The sequence below is a fragment of the Jaculus jaculus genome, chromosome 2 (assembly GCF_020740685.1).
Source record: "Jaculus jaculus isolate mJacJac1 chromosome 2, mJacJac1.mat.Y.cur, whole genome shotgun sequence".
NCBI lineage: Eukaryota > Metazoa > Chordata > Mammalia > Rodentia > Dipodidae > Jaculus > Jaculus jaculus.
In genome coordinates this window covers 71852529-71874233 of record NC_059103.1, presented here as the reverse complement: position 1 = coordinate 71874233, position 21705 = coordinate 71852529, and the positions used below count along the sequence as shown (strand labels likewise).

Genomic DNA, 21705 nt, shown 5'->3' with positions numbered 1-21705 from the left:
AAAAAATAAAGTATGGAATGAATTCTCTTAGATTTCATAAGCAATTTTGTTTAATAGTGAGCAACCTTCTTAGACTGCCATTTGTTATCTACCCTACCCTTCCCATGAAGAAATCAAACACATTGGATAGGCTTTTGTCCCTTAGTCAGCTTGAGTCCATCAACGTTCCAAATACCTAGTTATCTTTGCCTATAGCCAAAGCCACTGTGCTCATTGCTCCAAATACAACCATAGGAAGTTTTCAGCTCTTGCCTGATTATAGATCAACAAACACCTGAGCTGATTAAAGGCACATGATTAGGGTTTCTCACAAAGAAAGGGACAAAAATTCACTCAGCAATATTTCATTAGAAATCCTACAGATGGATAAGATGGTTGTTCCTGTGAGGCTTTGAATCCAAATGTATGTTCCCCATAGCCTCAGGTGTACTTTGATTAGGATGCTTCCTACTTAGTTTTCAGCCAGTGCAGGAAGCCCTGCTACAGTAGGTGTGCCCCTGGGGGCTGACCTTGAGTCCAGACCTACAAGGGGTCTTGAGAGCCAGTTTGAACTCGTGCTGTTCAGGCTTACTAGTGTTACAATTTTCCTGTCTTTGTTACGTTTATATGATGAAGTGAGCCAGCTTCCTCCACCATGGTGGAGCTTTCTCTGGATTCAGTAAACTTGAAACAAACCCTTTCCTCACAAGAGCTGCTTCTGGTCAGGTGTTTGTCCCAGCAACATGAAGATAACTGCAACAGTACCATTTCAGCAATAATTGGTAATAGACATGTAACATTCAGTTGAATATGATTCCAGTGTAGATAGTGGGCTTTTGTAATGGAGTTATTTAAATGGCATACAAAGATACTTCATAAAATTTTTAATAGAAATACAAAAGGAACACAAAGCTTTCATGAATATCAGGAGGCTGTATATCACAATTCAGCCAGAACAGCAGAAGTCATCATTATTGACTAAGTGGTTAGTATGGTTATAGAAGAAAGATAGCAAATCCAAGGCTTCCTATATACTGTCAATTACCTTACATAATATTTAATAGAGGTCTCACTTTGCACTTCAAAGACACTCCCTGAAAGAGCTTCACATTGTTTCCAAAATGCACCACAAAGTAATATGTTCTCAAGATCCCTATGCTGTGAATAGTGGATTGGGTGAAGACTGTACCCTAGGTATGTAAACTAAGAAGGTCACTGTAAATTCTTGAGAATAGGGTGCTTGCTTAATCTATTACTTTGATGACACACATTCAAATTTTACTATGTAAGAATATTTGCAAGATAATAGCAACTTTTAATTTTTTTGTTCATTTTTATTTATTTGAGAGAGACAGACAGAGAAAGAGGGAGAGAGTGCGGGGAGAGAGAGAATGGGCCCACCAGAGCCTCCAGCCACTGCAAACGAACTCTAGATAAGTGCGCCCTCTTGTGCATCTGGCTAAGGTGGGTCCTGGGGAATTGAGCCTCTAACCTTGGGCCTTAGGCTTCACAGGCAAGCATTTAACCACTAAGCCATCTCTCCAGCCCAATAGCAACTTTTAAGAAGCAAATGCATTTAAAATGAATTTTCACAAGTGTGTTCCAATGACAACACTTCTCAAAATCGTTTTCAATTTATTTCAGCATATCTGTCCCCTAGTTTTTTTGTTGGTAATTTATATTCATTTGTAGTATCAGATGTTAGAATGCTTCAGAGTTTCATCATTTTAATTCTCATAATGGGTGGTGAAAATTGATGGAGTAAGATGAAAAGGAGTTTTAGTCTTCATGCGAAGATAGCAAACTAACGGTCTGTCACTTTTGACAGCTCAAAGTAATGAACTGTTCCTTTTTCCTTTGCGGAGAGGGAGAAGGTAAGGTCCGGAAGAGGAGTGTGTGAGCATTAACCAGAGCTCAGACAGAAGGGAAAGCTGTTCCACAGGTTTAAGTAATCAGGGGAATATGTTTTTAATTAGCAACATCTTTGTGCTCTGTGTCTCCCTTAAATGCTTGCATTTGTGGTGTTAATTTCCTGTGATTATTCATGTTTCTACGTGTCCAGAGAAAATAAATTCAACAATTAACTAAATTAACTGAAATATGTAAATAGTTAGATACCTCAAGGAAAGCCCTCTTGATAGACAGGGAGTGAGGGCATTATAGTGTAGTTCTCAATCAAGGTTTGTTTTCCTCCTCCATCAAGACTGGGAACCTTCTGAAACTTACTTGTGCCAATGACACATATGTGTTTGTGTGTAAAAGAATCCGTGTTATCATTAGTGGGAGGAACAGAGAAACTTCGTTTACCACAACCCTAGACAATTTGTTTTCAAAGAAACCAGAAAATCAAGCAGCCCTTTAGGAATTAGCCCTCCGCACTAAACCTTCTTTGGGTCTGTGTCTGTCCGTGAGATGGAGCAGTTTCACCAGTTGTCGTTTTCAGAGACTGGCATGCATCTATTCACAAGGTCTGTTGGTGAAAGAGGATAACTGTCCTCCTCCCTTTCCTGCAAGTGGCCCTCCACACAGTGTCTGCCGCCAGGCCAGAGGTAACCACGGTTCCTTGCCATCCCAGGCTGGGAGCGATGGTGGCCATCAGAGAAATGTAGGTGTTGCTGCAGCTGGAAATGGTCCCAGGCGCGCTGCAGCATGGACTGCCCCTGTGAATGAATAGGCTGGGGGATGTTTTTCTTCTGTGAAGCCTCTCTGCTCCACAAAGTGGCTTGGAAGCTGTCCAGGTATGGACCGAGGCCAAGCCTGGGGAGGCAAAGACCTGTACGCCCTCGAGGACAGCTCCGAAAGCACTGCAAGCCTAGGCAGAAGCAAGGAGAAAGCGCGTCCATGACCCCTTGTCTCAGGCAAGAAGGACCCGAGAGACTGGAGAGGGAGGCTGGGACCGTCTGTGGCCCCGTTCTAGCCGCAGGCAGACAGTAGCTGAGCCAGCTCTCCACTCCACGCGCGCGTGTTCGCGAACGTGTTTTCAGGGCCTGGACCTGCTCCTGGTGCAGAAACCTGCCCTGCTCAAGTCCCGTAGTTCCCTTGGCGCGCGTCACCTCTCTACCAGCGTCCAAGTGGACGTGCTTGTGAGCACTTCCCATCAGTTTCCAAGTCGTGCATTTCCTCTGGGTCTCGCTCCCCTTGCAGCCACACAGGTTGCCAAGTGTGGGTAGCGGAGCGCTCGGCGACAGCCTTTCCTGGGTGCTGCCTGGAGCTCCTCGCGGAGAAGTGGGGTCTGCAAGCCGCTGAAGCCAGGCAGGGAAGAGCGCGGGGAACCCCGGCACTGACGCGCGCAGGCTCGGGCGGCGGGGATGGCCGAGAGCAAAGCCGGCCCGAGGCCAGCTCACCTGACGTCGGCGCTCGGCTGCCAGCGGTGCGCTAAGCGGCCCCGCCCCGCTGGAGTGCTGGGGCGTGGGGGGCGCGGCGCGGCGGGGAGCGCGCAGGCTCGGCTTCCGCAGGACGCGCGGAGGCACCTCGGAAGCAGCCCCGCGGCGCGTGGAAAGGCATCGGAGCGGCGGCCGAGAGTCCCCTCTTTATTCTCTGACAATAACCTGTCTTTTGTCTGTCCCTCACTGGGTTTCTCAAAATGTAAATGCGTTTACCCTAATGGCTAAGCACGATCCAGACTCCTCCAAAATAGCCTTTTTCATCTTATATAATTAAAGACCCACGAGCTTTCCATAGCAGCTCCAGATTTTTTCACAGTACACAGTCTCTCTAGCCCTCCTCCCTCTCCCCTCTCTCTCTCTCCCTCCCTCTCCCTCTGTCTCTCTCTCTGTGTCACTCTCTCTGTCTCTCTCTCTCTCTCTTTCTCTCTCTCTCTCTCTCTCTCTCTCTCTCTCTCTCTGTCTCTCTCTCTCTCTCTCTCTCTCTCTCTGTCGTGAGCACGCGTGTTTATGCGTTCTTTTTCATTCCGACCGTCAGGAAACTCGCTCAGGCCCACTGAAAACTCAGCAGAAGCTCTTGGAAAGGCAGCCAAGGTCTCATTTCCCATGGACTCCTGTCTGTCCAGAATCGCGGCCACAAGTCCCAGCGTGTCGTGTGTTGTGCTGGAGGAACACTTCACTCCTAGGAAGGAATAAAGCACGGCTGGAGCCGGGGACGCTGGAGGTCCGGGAAGCTGGCGGAGGGAGAAAGAAAGAGCGCCCCAGAGCCGGTCTTCTCGCTTCAGCACCCGGGAGGGATGGACAGAGACTCCCAAGGAGGCTGCAGCCCCGGGCACACAAGTGCTTTGCCGCTGCCCAGCACAGCCAAGCACCCAGCTCCTCCTCGCAGCTAAAAGGCAGCGCCTCCTCCTCATACCCTGTCCCCCTGGTCCCCTTCCTTGGTGGACGAAAATTAACGGTGCCCGGCCTGTCCTCCTGCCTCGCGGCTCCGCGGAGTGCTCCACTCCACGCTTGAACTCGGGGCGGCGACTTCAAGAATTTCGCCCTGGGGAGCCAGGAGAAATGCAGGCAGGAGCTTGAAGTCTAAGTTCTTAGAAGCGCGAGCAACCATGGGCTCTGCAGCAGGGGCTGGAATACTCAGAGGCCCACAGTTCTTGAAATAAGAATGTTCCCGAGTGGATTGCAACTGCTGTGGAAATAGCTTTTGTGAGGCACTGGAGATCTACCCAAACCCAACGTTCAGGAAGCTGTACTTAGCAGGTAAGTGATGATACCATTACACCCAACTGAAACTAAGGACTTTCCCCGAGGTTTAACGGAAATGATATAGACATTAGTTTTCTTGTGAAATAAGGATGATTTTGTTTTACTTTTCAGTGACTATTTCTTAATCATTGTCTTAGGAAATCTCTTTCTTGATAAAATTGTGTGATATTGTACTTCTCTGAAGTCTCTTATGTGGCAGTAATAAAACTATATAACTGGTATACATTATTACAGCAAACTTTTAGCTGCACATTCTCTTATTGATTAATTAATATCTTTTTGAATCTCCATTTAATACACTTGTATTTCTTCATATTATGCATTCAGTTAAAAGTCATTCTGTCTCTGTTATTAGCATACAATACTGAAAAAGTTGAAGTAGAGGTGGTTCAAGCACCCCTTCTGATATATTTTATATAGTTTGCTAAAACATTTACTGGCAAAAACATATATGCATGTTTGTGCATATACATAAACATCTGATACTTTTTCTCATAAGTAGCTCCTCACATTTTTACTTAGCCTTCTATAAGCCATACCCTTCAGAAGGCAGGACATGAGCAGCTTTCTGGTACCTTTTTCGGAGAGCAGGTTTTGAAAGCATCCTTATGCTTGCCACTGAAACCAAATAGATAGTGGGTAGTCATTCCTTAAAGTACCATAAGCTAAGTAGCAAATGCTAATTAATTCTATTTTCTGCTAATTCTTTTTTCTAGAATATTCATTTGGAGGTTTCAAATTACAATCTTTGGTAGTGACCTTGATAAATATTCTACTTGTGTAAAAATTGTTTTCTGGGTAAAAGCAGTTATACAAATTTATAGCCTGTGTCTGGCATTTTAGAAAGAGCTCAATCAATTCCAAAGAGCACAATAACCTCATAGATGAGTGGTGACTTACAAGGAAAGACTTTTACAATCATGTAAATAAATGTTACAGTGTATTCATAAGCAACTCTGGAGAAAGAGTTTGCTCCTTTGAAACATTGTAGTTCTGAATGTTTTCTCTTGGGTTTTGCGGGCCATGTATAACTAATAATGAAATAGCTTTACCCAATACACTCGTACATACACTTTTACAATTTGAACTCAGACTCCTCTTAGGCAGTTCAGATGATGATACTTGTTGGTGGGCTGATGCTGTTTACTTTGCACTGGCTGAGAGTAGTGATTACAGTGAGGACAACCTTTCTTAACTGTCACTTCTGGCTCACCAAGAAGCTGCTAGCTTAGCAGAAAGGGAGCAGAGGCATTTATGTCAATGAGCTCCTTAGGGGCTCTTTTGCCCTAGATAGGTCAGGAATGATTATCTGAGGAGCAGAAAGATGCATGTATCATTTGTATGCATACGTATTCCCACGTATGCTTCTTACAGAGTGAGGGTTTTTTTTTTTTTTTCCATCTAAGGCATATGGAAGTGAAATTACCACATAGAAGATTTAATCATGTTTTAAGAGAGTTGCAGCATGTGGCTTCACTATTACCTTGGTTGCCAATTAATTAACATAAATGCACTTGCTCAGTCAGAAGAGCATAAAATGAATCTGGGAATGAGTTGTAGAATGATGCCTGTGGGTACATGGCCGCAGTTCCCTTCTCAGTGGTCGAGGGGGCAGGCTTTCTCTATGTGTAGCTAAACTGGATAAAGTATATATTACTATTGCCTAATCCCTTTAGAAATTTAGTCACCTGAAATAAATATTTCTCATTCACCATTCCAAACTTAAGAAAATGAATGGAATCCTTTGCTGTTCTTATGTCTGGGAAAGTGTTGTTACATTGAAATAGTTTTTCATACCAACTTAGAAACTGCCTAAATGCTAATTTTTCACTATAATAAGGACATAAACAAATTAATAAATAAGTTAATAAATAAAGCAGTGAGGAGTACACTGGAAACCAGGCTTCATTTTGACTTTACTGTTCTTGCAAAAAATCAGAATTTTATCTGGAGGACCTGCATCCCATATATTAAACTGATCAGTGCCGAGGCACTGGGAAAATTATGATGTCCTGGTACTGTCATACACAGTAATTAACAATTCAGTATCTTGTCCCCTAAAAAGTTTAGTTGGGTAAGGCTGCTTATTGTTGACTGTTATTCATATTGGCTACTCAAAAAGTAAAGGGGAATCAGATTACATTAATGGGAAAGTATGTACACCACAAAGCGGTGATTTTAAACACTCCTTGCAATCAGTGCAATTGATTTTCTTCCTTTAACCGAAAATGGAGTGTTGAGAGGAGGAAAAGTACTTGTTGGTGTGCTGATGGTTGTTTATTTTGCACTGGCTGAAAGTAGTGATTACAGTGAGGACAACTATTCTTAACTGTCTCTTATGACTCACTGTGAGCTTCTTGTTATGTAGATAACATGTATGGTGAATCTTGCCTCTAATATCAGCACTGACGAGGCTGAAGCAGGAGTATCACTGTGAGTTCCAGACCAGCATAAGCGACAGAATGAGGTCTGCCGGTTGTGGTGGTGCACAACTTTAAGCCCAGGACTCAGGAAGCAGAGTCAGAAGGATTATTGTGAGTTCAAGGCCAGCCTGAAACTACAGAGTGAATTCCAGGTCAGCCTAGACTACAGCAAAACCCTACCTCAAAAACAAAGAAACAAAAAAATAACCCTGAAAACAAAACAAACACAAACTCTAAATCCTGTTGGATAAACTTTCATCCATTGAATATTACTATGTAATTCGTAATAACCATTGGTCACATAAATTTTGAATGCTCTTGATTTAACTTTGTAGATGTTTACTTGAGTTTGAGCCAAGTTCACAATGTATTATAAAATATGAAAGATTATTACTGAAATTTAAGAAGGCCTTTTGGTAATTTACATTTTTCATCTTTTAGAAGCTCTGAGTTACAGAAAGATAATCTGTTTATACATTGAATTCAGTCAAATGAAACAAAACTCCTAAACAGAATAGAATATTGTAGGCCAGAAATTGTTTCAATAGTAAACACTCTTCTCAAAAGACCTGTACAGTGAGTCAAAGCCCACAAGGATGGGATCATTTTCTAGGTAATTTTCTTCAGCTTAGTGGCATGTGCTGTGTATGATCTGCATTGAAGAGATGGTGTGCTGTAGTATAAAACATAATGTAGGCAAACAAGTATTGCTCAACAATAAAATGAATGGGGTTGTTCAATTGTTGGTTGTAAGATATCAAACAAGTCTCTCAGGTCACTGAAGCTTAATTTTCTTCCCCAAAATGGGGCGACTTCACCTACAAATAAAGAGTACCTCTTTACTTACACATATGCTTTAGTAATCATTGAATATTATTGAGATGAATGAATCTGTTTTGTGGACTACTAGAAGCCTAGATATGTGGCTCCAGAAGTCTTTTGAAGACTTCATCACTGGGTCTATGAGTTATTGTAATTTCTAATAGCATTTATCTGCTCACAGAAAAAATTCCCTGATAATTGTGATATGGCAGGCATCTCTCTTATACTTTACAACTCTGTGCAGAGAATATTAAATATTCCTGACAATGCTGCAGTCATTTTTTAAAATATTTTTTGTTCCTTTATTTATTTATTTATTTATTTATTTATTTATTTATTTATTTATTCAAGAGTGACAGAGAGAGAGAAAGAGAGAAAGGCAGATAGAGAAAGAAAGAATGGGCATACCAGGGCTTCCAGCCACTGCAAACAAACTCCAGATGTGTGTGCCCCCTTGTGCATCTGGCTAACGTGGGTCCTGGGGAATTGAGCCTGGAACTGGGGTCCTTAGGCTTCACAGGCAGGCACTTAACCACTAAGCCATCTCTTTAGCCCACTGCAGTCATTTTTTACCTCCATAATTGGCATGCGTATTTCAAGGCAGGAAGGGTTTGGTTTAAACATATATACTCTTCAACCTTGATGCCATGTTTAATACCAATTGGTCTAATCTAAGTAAACATAACTCTACTTCATTCTAATAAGTTTCATTTGGGCTTTTGAAGAGTCCATACTTTTCTTTTCTATAAAGTAGATTACCCTTTAACAGTAATGATATCAAAAAGAAAACTCAAAAGATTATGTAAACTTTAAAAACATTTAGAAACATCTTCAGAAAGCATTTTGCTCTGATTTCCAGCCGAGCATCATGGGGATGGGAGTACAGCAAAGTGTTGGGAGTTGATCTGTGAATAAATGGGTAACACTAAAAGTTCAGCCAAACTCAGCCTAAAGCCTATTCAATCAATTTCAAGTTGTGTAATATGTCACTGTATTTGTTCTGGTGGATAGAATTTAGAAGTTACTGCATTTTTCTCTTTTTAATATTTATTTATTTATTTGCAAGCAGAAGAGAAACAAACACAGAGAATAGGTGTGCCAAGGCCTCCAGATGCTCCAAATGAACTCTAGATGGATGTGCCACTTTGTGCAACTGGCTTTACCAGATGGGAAATCAAATTCAGGTTGTTAGGCTTTGTAGGCAAGTGCCTTAACTTCTAATCCATCTCTCCAGCCTCATCATAATTTTTTTCAATGTAATTTACTATCATTTGTTCTTTACAAGTTTCTAGAAGATTACTTAAAAGTACAAATAGTACATTTAAGAAATATAAATTATTGGTTGATAGTACATTATTGCCAGTATATTTTGTGGTTAAATGGTTTGACTACTGGTAACTGTGTGATTACCTACATATAGAGGCAGTTTTGATTTGAGAGGGCTGAGTTGATGTGACTCACTAGAAAGGTGATGGGGCAATGGCAATAATGAGTGGACAGAGTGAGGGGACCTGACAATAATTTGGGGGGCTGAGAACTTTATCTCTGGTCATCAGTGTAATGCTGGATCAGCACAGTCTATACCCTGAAAGGATTACAAGATTGCTCTGCTTTTCATTAATTTGATTTTCAACTTGTCAGCAAAGTTAAAGGGCTGAAATGTATTTACATATAAGTGAAATGATTCATTCAATACTTACTAATTAGGGCTGGAGAGATGGCTTAGCGGTTAAGCGCTTGCCTGTGAAGCCTAAGGACCCCGGTTCGAGGCTCGGTTCCCCAGGTCCCACGTTAGCCAGATGCACAAGGGGGCGCACGCGTCTGGAGTTCATTTGCAGAGGCTGGAAGCCCTGGCGCGCCCATTCTCTCTCTCCCCCTCTATCTGTCTTTCTCTCTGTGTCTGTCGCTCTCAAATAAATAAATAAAAATTAAAAAAAAAATACTTACTAATTAGTCAAGTCTGATGAACACATTTAAATATATTTTAAAATTAAAATTTGTGGAGATATTGAAATTACATTTATGCTTAGCTAATAATATGTAACCGTATATTCATACTTTTTATGTAAAAAATTGATTTCTTTCTACAAACACTTAATAACTACATTAAATGAGTATATGAGAAGAATCATTTAGAAATTGTACCAAAATTTTTAACAATAACATGTTATTTGTATAAAACTAAATAATAAGAACACTAATGCTTTTCTTTAAATATTTTCAAAATAATCCATGGTAAGAAATAAGTATCTAAGGAAATTATTAATGTAGGTGAGAAAAGAATATTACATGTTGAAAAATATGTCAGGTTCATACAGAATCTTGCTTGCAATATTTTTTTCCATTCATGATTATGTGATCTTGAGTAAGTAATTTTATCTTGCTTTTATAGGTTATCAATTTTCTAGGTCCTGTAGGGAAATCGACATTATTAAAATTTGTTTTGTTTATTTTTATTCATTTATTTGAGAGCAACAGAGAAAGAGGCAGAGAGAGACAGAGAGAGAGAGAATGGGCGTGCTAGGGCCTCCAGCCACTGCAAACAAACTCCAGACGTGTGCGCCCCCTTGTGCATCTGGCTAACATGGGTCCTGGGGAATCAAGCCTCGAACTAGGGTCCTTAGGCTTCACAGGCAAGTGCTTAACCCCTAGGCCATCTCTCCAGCCCTATGTCCATTATAGAAAATTATACAAAATCCATAGGTTTAGGTGAACTCAAGACTCCCTCAGCTTTCCTCATTTTCTCCTTCTCATGTCCCCACACTCCCATGGAAAGCAGAACCAAGGATGTAGGAGATATTGGGTATTGTAATGCTAAATTACACCAACCACCAGGATTCAGGATTTCAAATGATATCTATTTACCCCAGTTGTTGTCTTCATTTGTAAACAAGGCTTATCTCCACAGTAAATATACCTTTCTCTGCCTCTTCCTTTTTCTTCCCATCCCTTTCTCTGTCCTTTGTACTATCTTATTCTAGGTCAATATCATTTCATTTACAAAGTCGTATCTTCTTTTCCCCATAGTTCCACTAAGGAGCTAGGATTGGCCAAGGTAGTATTACCTACTGAGATTTGAGCTTAACATAAACATTGTGATCTTGTATAGGCTCCTCATATCTTCACTAATTGAGGGAATGGGGGGATAATCTTTATGTAACTACCATGGCACATTTGTTATTAAAAAGTATAAGAAAATAATTACCCATTATAATACTATTCAAAAATTTAACAAAGATTCCCAAGATAATTTAATTCATGTTTGGTTGTGATACTCAGCAAAAGCAGCACCGTTGGCTTATTATTATTATTATTATTATTATTATTATTATTATTATTATTATTTTTTTTAAATTTATTCATTTGAGAGCAACAGACACAGAGAGAAAGTCAGACAGAGGGAGAGAGAGAGAAAGGGTGCGCCAGGGCTTCCAGCCCCTGCAAACGAACTCCAGACGCGTGCGCCCCCTTGTGCATCTGGCTAACGTGGGACCTGGGGAACCGAGCCTCGAACCGGGGTCCTTAGGCTTCACAGGCAAGCGCTTAACCGCTAAGCCATCTCTCCAGCCCCGTTGGCTTATTATTATTACCCTGAAATACTCTTTTCTCAGGAAATAACATTTAAGATGAAATGTTCACAGTGTGAACTTCAATACCATTAAGGTACCCATCCTTGTTGAGTATCCTTTCACTTCTTAATTCAAAAATGAGTATCAGAGACATATAAATGGAATAAAGCCTTCCTGTATTGTTTTTTCTACATTCTTTTCTTTATCATCATTTTCAAATATGTCCACTTTACCATATATATGCTGGACCTACTGCAGTTTAGCTGCTCTGCTCATATATTTTGATATAAGACCCTAGCAGCTTTAGACTATCAGGAGAGACTGACAAGAGCCAAGGCAAAAGAAAGGGAATCCTCAGAACCTTAAGTAAGGGGAGGAAGGAGACATTAAGGCTTTCAGGGAGAAGAAGGGGAGATCTTCACTGTGAGTGCAGACAGTGTTGAGCACCTCTGACTTAATGTGATGTGAACCTACATGATGGGGCAGGTGTGCCTTCCTTTTTGGGGTCTGTATTTTATATCAAGTTATTATGGTTCTCTGGAAACCATGCAGAAATAGTCATGGAAGTGAGTCAAGTTATCATTCTTCATTCAGGTCCCAGGCCAATAAGGCTTAGTCAAGTGCCCTAGGGGTACATTGTGATTATTTGATCCTTAGCACACATTTTAGGTATCAGTGAAAAAGAAAGGCAGCTTTTCTTGAAATCCAGCAAAAGGGATTCCTGGCACTTACAACACAGTTTTATCAAATGGTTATTCTACTGGAGTGATGAAACGATTTTATTTTTTTGAGGGAAATAAAGAAAACAATATTTCTGAGCAGAATGATCCACATTTAATAAGGACTTTTTTTTTTTAGTATAAAAGAGTATTAGAAAATAGTTGTTAAAAAATGTCAGGCAGAAGTAAAAAGAGTACATATCATGTTCTTCAAGAAAAGAAAAATAGACAGCTATCAGTGCTGAGAAAAAGATGAGGAACTTGGGAAGTGCCTTTGGGTTTACTCTGAAGTTGGCCATTGTGAAGGGAACAACACTTGAATGTGAGAGTCATATGATCCCAAGATTGTCATATGGTCAAGATCAAAAACAGGCTAAGACTGTCTGTAGACTAAGGCATTTTTGTGGGTGTGGGAAGGAAAAGATGTAGGAAATTTCTAAATGGCTACCTCATGTGTCCTGTTATTACCCTCCATTTATTTTTAGTTCACAGGTCCATTTAGAATAGGATGAGCCTGCATTAAGTGAGAATGTGAATATCTGTGTTATATGTGATCTGATCTATTGGTAGTAATGGAAACCTGGTTAGAGAAATGAATGACCCTATGTATGTGTGTGTGTTCAGAGGAGGTATTTATAAAGTTTTGTTTTCATTGTATTTTTATATTTCGGTTTTAGGTAATTATGTAAAATACCCACAAAATAACAACAATACATCAAGTAGGCAATACTCACTGAAACACTGAATGTACTAACAACTGTAACATAGTATTGACTTGAGAAACTAAAAGAGATTTCAAATAAAGATACATTTTCTTTCCTTGTCATAGTTTCTTATTATAATTTCATTATTACTGTTCATCTTCTCTATCTTTAGTGTAGAAACTTTAATATTTTTCAAATAGAAGTTTTAAAATTTATTTATGCTTAATTTTTAAATTTTTATTTTATTTTATTTATTTGAGAAAGAGAAAGAGGTGGAGAGAGATATTGAGATACACACACACACACACACACACACACAGAGAGAGAGAGAGAGAGAGAGAGAGAGAGAGAGAGAGAGAGAGAGAGAGAGAATGGGCATGCCAGGGCCTTCAGCCACTGTAAATGAACTCCATACACATGCATCAACCATCTTGTGTATCTGGCTTATCGCTTATGTGGGTCCTGGGGCATCAAACCTGGGTCCTTTGGCTTCACAGGCAAGCACCTTAACTTCTAACCCATCTTTCCCGCTGTGTAATAGTAATTTTGAATAATGAGAATGAGCACAAATAATGTGACCAACAATATAAATTTCTGGAGTCTTTTATCTTCCTTAAGCTAAATGACCTAGAAGATCCACAAAGGCGATAGTGCTTCCAGGGAGACAACTGAGATTTCCCAGGCAGGTTAGATACACATAAATTTCCCTTTCTCTGATAATCAAATTCCTATCTCAACCTACTGAAATTCTCTGGATAATTTCTTGGCTTTATCATTGATACTGCAGGAGCAAATTATCTATTTCCTGAAGGCCAATTAAGTTTCTAAACCATCATTGTACCAGTTAGCAAATTACCTTTTCAGTACACTCACAGTCTCCCCAATAACCCCAGGTGTTGTATGCCATTAAATCTCCTTTCTGATGAGAGCAGACAGTAAAGCACTATTGGGAGTTTCCACAGAGTCACTGTGCAGTAGTGAATGACAGTGTCTATAGTCTGAACCATTGAATGTGGGAGGTACTTTCCATGTGGAAAGAGGGGGGAAAGAGCTGGACCTGAGGTGTTCCTACCAGTGAAAACTTCACTTTAAACAAACAACCATTGTCTCTGGGGAATTCTATAGGTCATCTGAATATACTAATGTACACTTGGAAAAATAAGCAAGTTAAGCAACCTATGACCCCAAGGAATTATATTATATTTATTCAATTATTCTTGGTGATATAAACAGCACTTCTAATTTTACATTGTAACAATTGGCATTTTTTGGTCCTGATCATGTTTATGAAATCTCAGTTAAAAGAATAACATTCATGCAAATGAATGTACTGTAAGATTTTTAGAATACAGTCCTTTTCATATTTCTCCATAAGCACGGGCTATTTTTGTGACTCAGGGCTACTTTATTATTATTATTATTATTATTTATTTTTAATTGCTATTCCTATTTCATCTGAAACATTTGGAAACTTACCTGGAAAATAACTTGACATATCTTTCTTTTTAACTATGAGTTATTTCAAGAAATATAAGCATATATAAAATATGCTATTCAAATAGACATGATATGTTACATATTTTAGTGCAAACTTTTTAAGATATTGAAAAATGTTAAATATATAGAAGTTATAAGTATAAAAGGAGGAAACTATTTATTGAGATAGAAATTTCCATTACACATACGTCAAAGGCTTTCTTCCTATAGAATTTCTTAAGATCTTATAAGATTTTTCATAAGATCTTTGGATCCTTACACAACTTTACTTGACTTTTTAAGGGGAAAAATCCAGATAAATTAGTTATAGTCATAGGCTAATTGGTCAATTGAAACCTGGAAATCATTTACATTTTTCACAAGCATACAAAACCTTAAATAGAACTATTTCTCCTCTACACAATGAACAGAACTACACATGAAATGGTGCCTTCCTTGAGCACATAGCTCCAGAATATTTGCATAAGATCCTCACTTCAATATGCCCAGCTGAGCCAAATTACTGTCCTTTTGTGAATTTATCAAGGTTCATTTTAAAAGATTATTGAATCTTAGGAGTTGCATGGCACTCAGAAATTTCAAGGTTTAATCAGATACGGTATTATAACATTTCCTAATGAACATAGAATTTGAACATTTGGAACAAGGCAACTGTGTTATCTTCTTTTCCCCTGCAAAATAGGGTTGGCATGTGATGAATTACTCAGCATTTCTTTTTGTAAAGAATAAAAGCTCTCTGGCTTGCCACACAGAGTTTGTGAGCTGTATGGCAGTATTTTGAACAAGGCGATCATTTATAAGTGCTGTCTTTATATAGGAAATGATCATGGGATGCAGCTGCAGGCTTTAATATCTTTTGATAAAATGCTATAAAATGAATTAGCAATAAATGCCTAACAGGTGATAATTAAGACATTATACACATCATTAGATCTATATGTTGGCTTGTTAAAGCAATATATGTGTCTTTACAACACCCAGGCCTTTGTAATTTTCTAGGGTATTTTGAAGAAAATTTCAAGGAAATGAATTTTAGTGATTAAGATTAGTATAGAGACAGAATCTTCTAAAAACCAATGAAATTTCAGATGTAAACTGCCAAAGAGCATTGAAACATTCAATTTTAATTATAAATAGAATTGCAACATGAAATTAACATGTACATATACAATATCTCAGGAGATTTTTATTATTTAGTGATTAAGAAAGATGAATGTACTTTATAGGACAAAAGTAAGTTAGAAGAAAAGGTCTCTGTTCAATACTTGCCTTCTTGAAATCTTAAATTTCAATGTGCAGTGGCTAGAAGACTGATGATCAGAGGCAAGCCTAGCTAATAACTCACCACTTCCTGTTTGCTCAGGTTTTGTAGGCTCCCTCCACATGCAGAATTATGCAGTGTAGATTCATTCTCAAATGTGAGGTTGGTCAACAGCTTTCAGATTAGAATGTAGGGAAGGAAAGCACAGGTAGTGCAATCATGAGGTCATTACAAGGCTTATCCAGGGAAGGGAAGAACTCACTGATCATAATGTCTGCAAGGTGACCTTCAGGCAACATTTGCAATTTGGTATAGTTTTCAAATTTTGTTCATGACTGAGTTAAAACAGCCATTTGAAATTATGAATTTACTATATTTATTTATTTATTGAGCCAGAATTTCATTATGTAGCACAGGCTGGCTCACCTCCTGCATCAATGTCCCAAGTGCTAAGATTATAAACCTATATCAGCATGCTTGGCTCAGTGGAATTCTAATTCAAAAGAAATTTATAAAAACAGATACCTTTCCCAGCAAATGGTTTTAGAATAACTACATGTCCATTAGCAAAATATTAAAATACATAAACTGTAACCATTTAACAAAAATTAACTCAAAATGCTTCATCCTCAAACTAAACTTAAAATTCAAACTAAACATTTTTCTTGAAAATAATATGAGAAAATCCACATGGCCTTGTACATAGCAATGGCTTTTTCAGTATAGCCCTAGAAATATAATCTGAGAAAAAAAAAAACAAAAAACAAAAAAAAACTACAAGGTAAACTAGATTCATTGAAACTAAAAACTGCTGTACCATGATAAGTGATGGGAATATGAGCTATAGTGTCCGAGAAAATGCTTTTAAACATACAACCAATGAATAAGGACTGTTATCCAGCATATACAAGGAGTTCTCAATATGTAGCAATAAGAAAATGAAAATCAAATACTTCATCAAAAAGATATGCAATTGGCAGATTGCATATGCATTCAATACCACATATAATTATAAAAACAATCAGAACTAGAGATCAAAAGAAATTCTTCTACAAATCAAAATGAATAAATAAAATAATATTTGATAATTAAAATGTCCAAAATCCACAGTAGTGAGAACACCAATTGCTGGAAAGTTAGTTGGAAAATGTGCACTGTTATTCAGTGCTGAAGGGAATGCAAAATGGGCGAGCTGCTTGGGCAGACAGCAGGCTAGTTTCTTTTAATTCTAAATCTCTTTTACTGAAGATATAAGGATCATATGTGTGTAGTTTGAATGTGAAGCGTCTTCTTCCATGGGCCCATGTGCTTGTAATTACACTCAGTCCCCAGCTGGTGGCAATTTTGGAGGTGAAGCTTTGCTGGAGGAGGTGTGTGTGTCACTGGGGTGGACCTTGAAGTTTATTCACCCAGTTCCAAGCCCAGCACTTTGACTTCACCCAGATATGTGATAGCTTTATGATTTTATTCCTGCCCTGCCATGAGGAAGTTTACCTTTAAAACTGTAAGCAACTAAGTATTATTGAGGATGAGGAACAGTTCTTTCCCATGGTGATGAGTGACCTCTCTGCAGAGCAGATGGTCTTTCTGGCTGCCCTGAACTTTCTAGAAGCTCTAAGGCTAGTCATGATACTTGTAGTTGATATTATCACTGAGAGCCTGGTGCTACTTTTTCCTCTAACTTTTCCATGAAAAATTATTTAACACTATATATATTTTTGGTTTTCTAAGGTAGGGTCTCACTCTAGCTCAGGCTGACCTGGAATTCACTATGTATTTTCAGGGTGGCCTCAAACTCTCAGCTATCCTCCTACCTCTGCCTCCCGAGTGCTAGGATTAAAGGTGTGCGCCACCACACCTGGCTTTTAACAATATTTTTGTAAATTAAAACACTGACATGTGAGCCTTTGTGCATGTGTATAAGTATGTGTGCATTGTGTGCATGCAGGTTTTAGTATGCATGCATCCTTACGTGGGATATACATGTATATTTATGTGTGTTTTTTCACATGGCTGTGCACATACCTCTACTTATTTACATGTATATTGGTGTAAAGGCATTTTCCCCTCCTTGACATTCAAGAGGAGAACAGTACCCACTGCTGTGGACTTCATGTGCTGGTCCACCTCAGGGTTTGACAGATTTTCTGCATAGAACCCTCTATCCCTCTTCACCAGCAGGGGCTATGAACTCTCTGTAGTATAAAGGAAGGAAGCTCTTTGGAAAGAGGTCGTGTTGAACATTCTATTCCATTTTAATGTACCTATAATTATATACATAGATGTTACTTCCAAATACATTTGTCTTTTGCTTATCATATATTTTCTAATTTGCTCTTACAATAATAGATTTTATTAGTTTGGAAAATCTGCTATAATTACAAGGCTTGGATAAAGTCATGGGACACGTTTAAACATGTTGCTCAAAGATCTCAAATCAAGTGGATTAAAATCTAGTGGAATATGTGAGAATTATATAACTGAATAAAGATACATGCAGATCAAAATGTCATAGAAGAAGAAATGTATTCTAAATATAGATGAAGCCATATCTGTCGTTATTTTGCCCAAATAAACTAGGAGGTCTGAACAGATGCCCTACTTGCCATAAGTCAGTTTGAACTGCCTGGAGGCAAGAAGAATTAATAAATTGATTGCAGCTTTTGCCTGTCACTTCCCAGCTTACTCTTACGCACAACCTATTTCTTTTTAAAAATAACCTGCTTTTAAAAATAATTTTAAATGTACACACAGCTTGAAAAAAATAGCAGAGTTGCTATACCTTCATGCCATTTTCTTATTGTTCTTTCTGTCTTTATTTAAATAACAAATTTGTACAGTAAATAAGCTCATATCAATGTTGCATTTTGCACTACAGTCCACCGTTTATCCAATTATTTTGGTTTTTGCCTAAAGTTCTTTCTGTCCCCAGATCCTATCTAGAAGTTCACCTTAGGTTCACTTGGTGGTGGTTGTAATAGTCTGGTTCCCTTGTACTTGAAGACCTTAACAGTTGTACAGGTAATTGGTCAGATCTACTATAGGCTTTCTTTGGCGATCTGGCTATTTTTCAATTATTAGACTTTGATTAGGGTTTTTGATGGGGGATCACATTGTATCAAGGTGTATATCGTCTACATGGTAGTATGGATCTTGACTTTGGTCACCTGGCTCAAGATGTTTTTTGTCAGCTTTCTACTTTTTAAAGCTGCTTCCACATCCTTACTCTTTTTCTACTGTGCTGTTTGGAAGAAATATACTATAGCAACTTAAATCTGCCCCTCTCGGAATTAGAATGCCTTTACAAATTTATAATTCCTCTTTAGAGGAACTTGACTGTTCTCCACATTTGTTTAATTCATTTGATCATTAACTGTATTGGTGTAGATTCATGGATACGTTGTCTATAATTATATTTGCAATATCATTTTATTACTCAATATGTTTCACTTAAAATGTTTACAAAGAATATATGTTCAGAACTTGCATGCATGTATGTGACTGACTCCATGTCAGTGGGGAACTTGATCAATTAAAAGAAACACTATAGATCCAGGTATGTGCAGGATAAGACAAAATAGTGACTGTATTATTTGAAAAAAATATTAAGCTCCAGTTACATGCATACTATTTCACAATAAAGTTAATGTCTTCATACCTCTGAACATATTATTGTTTTTTCCTGAAATATGCAACAAAGAGGGGAAGAGATTAATAATTAAGGCTAGGGTTTATCTTCATGAAATAGTGGACAGGATAAATACTGCGAGGAAGATTAATGATTTTAAAGTTTGAGAGAATTTCAGTGACTACTTGTCCAATTTACAGAATTGTAATCTTTGCTCCTCTGATTATAATATATGTTTTAAGTTTGTCATTGTAAGCCATAGTTAAATAAAAGACTTATTTGAATGCAAACATGTCTCAAATTCTGATCTTCCTAATTACATTGCAGTTCTGTTTCTGTAAAATGGGTCTTTGTCAAGTTGGGTCATGATACGCAGCAGAGACATTTCCTCCTACCCTAAACTGTGGGCTAACTGCACAATGCAAGACCCATATAACTCAACAAGGAGGGGCCAGGGGCAGGGTGTAGAACATGGACCAGCCTAACAAGGGTACCAACTTGACTGTATTCACTAAGTACAAAACTAATTTACATATATATATATATATATATATATATATATATATAGAGAGAGAGAGAGAGAGAGAGAGAGAGAGAGAGAGAGAGAGAGATGAGAGACATATCTAACATGAAAAAATTAAAACAAAGCAGACTTTGGCCTCCCCATGTGTAGTGCATTTGAATTTAATTCACTAAATATATTTCAGCAACCAAAGAGCAAGTTTTGTAACCATTGTCTTTTTGTCAATAGGGCAAGCAACAGTCTAAAAGTGAAAGAGATTGCTCCAGGCCACACCTAGTTAGTGTGGTGAGAAGAGTAAACTCAGTAATCATTGACTAAAATTTCCTGTCCCATACCTCTCTCTAGTTCTCTTCTTGCTTGCTCAAATCTTTCAATCATACTTGGCATTAGCCTTAGCCTTCTATCATTTTTCTATCTATCTATCATCTACCTATCTATTATCTATCTATTTCTCATCTATATATTATCAACCTATTTTCTTTTTTGTTTTTCTGATTTATATTTTTATTTATTTATTAGAGACAAACAGAAGGACAGAAGGAGAGAATGGGTGCACAAGGGTCTCCATCCACTGCAAATTAACTTCAAATGCGTATACCACCTTATGCAACTGGCTTACATGGGTCCGGGTAATTGAACCTGGGTCCTTAGGCTTCACAGGCATATGCCTTAACCACTTATTTTTTTATTATTAGATATGGACATATTTTTCTGAAGAGGCCTTCCTAATTGGGGATGCAGGTCAACTCCATGGGGATTGTGGGTCATGCATTATGGGGCAGCAGTCAATTATTGAGGGAAGGTAATGTCTCTGTGCAAAGTGTCCCAACATGTGGATCTAACAATCTTTCTTCCTCCTCTTCTGCAAAATTACCTGAGATATGCTGGAAGCATGTTAAGTCAGTTCAGTGATGGGCACTAAGGAGAATCTAGATGACTGGTTTGGAAGGTATTGAGTGTACTCATTATCTTTCTCTATCACACTTGCACTGATATCATTTTAACTAAGAGAGCAGCATTCTTGCTCATTTCCAACTCCTTTGTGGTTTCAGCTGGTCTGGGGTGGAGTGTGCTGGGCCATTTATCTCCTCCTGTTCCCATCTGAAAAAGAGAAGCAGATTCTTCAACAGAGTGAAGTCAGTGCCAGTTAAATTGGATAACTATGATTAATTTAGAGAGAATTACAGGGTTTAAACACTGTTATAGTGAAAGGTTAGTGGGAACTTGACAATGGAAAGCAGAATCATTATCTGGATATGATTCTGACTTGTTTCCCAGTTCCAGATATGGTTTCTGTTCCACTGAGCAGATCTAGTAGCCAATCCAAGAGCCATTGGTCATCCACCATGGCTGTATGCTATTATTGTGTGAGCATCATGTGAGGTTGTTTGCTTCTCAGTCACTTAGACTTTGAGTTTCATGGACAGATGTTGGCCACTTTCTCCCGGTAGCTCATGTAGCACCTTCCAGCATTAGATGGGCTAATTGTCTGAGGACTGGCTCTCCTCTGGATTCTACTGAGGTTTTTCCATGGTCTGTGCCAACATCAATTGGTGTCTTCAGAAGTAGGGTCTTACCATTAACCTCCAGTGGGTAATTGAGTGCTCTGACAAAAGTCTGTTTTGTTTGTTTTGGGAGATCTAGTAGGTCTCTCTGATCAACAGCTCATTGTGGATGTAGACCACATCCTGTACAGGGAATTACAGGCCAGTGCCAAGGGTGGGGAGGGGGGAGGAAATCCAGAACAGAAAGAGAAAAAGGAAATATTTGAGGTTAGGTTTTGTCTCACTCTCTCCAGGAACCTTTGATTCAGGTGCCCCCTATAAGGTTTGCTTGAGGGTTCCACATTTTAGTCTGATTTCCAGAATATAGGATTCTATGGTACCAGTTGAATTTGGGTTCAGATTTTGTGTGCCCCCCACACATCCTTT

General features: G+C 38.7%; 1 protein-coding gene across 3 annotated transcripts in view; it reads left to right on the top strand.

Moving 5' to 3' along the window:
* Positions 1–3431: 3431 nt before the first annotated feature.
* Positions 3432–21705, top strand: part of Sntg1 (syntrophin gamma 1) — a 922134-nt gene continuing 903860 nt past the window's right edge. For 2 of the 3 annotated variants that reach the window (XM_045143330.1, XM_045143327.1), the window contains exon 1: positions 3841–4622. The gene's annotated coding sequence lies outside the window, so the exon portion shown is untranslated. Of the gene's footprint in view, positions 3565–3840; positions 4623–21705 lie in introns of those variants that run through there. The other variant, XM_045143328.1, reaches the window with a different exon arrangement.